Source organism: Suncus etruscus, chromosome 1 (genome assembly GCF_024139225.1).
Source record: "Suncus etruscus isolate mSunEtr1 chromosome 1, mSunEtr1.pri.cur, whole genome shotgun sequence".
NCBI lineage: Eukaryota > Metazoa > Chordata > Mammalia > Eulipotyphla > Soricidae > Suncus > Suncus etruscus.
In genome coordinates this window covers 57,847,050-57,848,196 of record NC_064848.1, presented here as the reverse complement: position 1 = coordinate 57,848,196, position 1,147 = coordinate 57,847,050, and positions in this window count along the sequence as shown.

Here is a 1,147-nt window from a genome sequence, read left to right as displayed (position 1 = left end):
TATGGTGTTTACCTAGCACTCAGTCAACCTGGGTTCCACCTACAGTATCCATTATGATTTCGACCTACAGTATCCATTATGGTTTCCTAAGCCTGCCAGAAGTAAGTTCTGAGCTAATAATGGTTTAACCCCTCAGCATTTCCAAGTGTGGTACCAAAATAAAACAACAAACAAAAAAAGTAATGTTCATAGAACACCTTGGGAGGTGGGTGTGTCAAGTTTCTTGTCTTGTTAAAGCTTCTGCAAGCTTCTTCTCCCACAAACTAGAACCCCCATTATGCCAATGGTTCAACTTTACTGCTTTTTCCACTAATTTCCACTGAGAGACTTAACCACCAAAAACTACAGGTATACTGGTTTGGGGACTGATATCTCTGGTGTTAGGATGGTCTGTCTCCCCCTATGCCTCTCTATTTATGAAAAAAGCTGATAACCACAGTCATGATCCACTACTGCTGTTAAATCTGCTCATGGACCAGTTATACTCACTAAACTCTGGAAAACTCATAGATATATTGGTCTCACAGCCAGTCACACTGAGGTGCCTTAGGAAAGAGATGTGCAAGAATTCTGATTTGCGTAAGCCCCTGGAACTGCACCCTCATTCCACAAACTCTGCCCCTCCAATGGCCCTGCTTCATTACTTTTACACTAATCTGTGCATAGACAACTCATCGTCAAAAATTCCAGGTATGCTGGTTTTGACGCTTAGATTTCTGGGGTCTCTGGCATCAGGGTGAACCACCTGTACCTCAAGAACCCCTGTCTCCATACTTCTAGAAACTCAGACAGCTACATACATGATCCGTAATTATTACTATGTTAACTCATGGGTTCAACTCCAAAGATTCTCCAAGTCCTGGACCACGTGATGGCATATTAGATCACTTCTATATTTTACAATACTGACATCCCAAGTAGGAATTTACCCAAAACTAGATTTGAAATTAACATAGAACCTGTATAATCACAATAAACAAACCAAAAATAATGCTCAATTACCAACAGATTAGTAAATCTTTATGCAAGATATAATGAGCCCATTGCAAGATATGTTATTTTCCTTTAATGATTTTTTTATAGTTCTATTACAATCTAATTGTAACAAGCAACAGTAAGTAAATGATTTGTACTTGCCCAGTGGCAA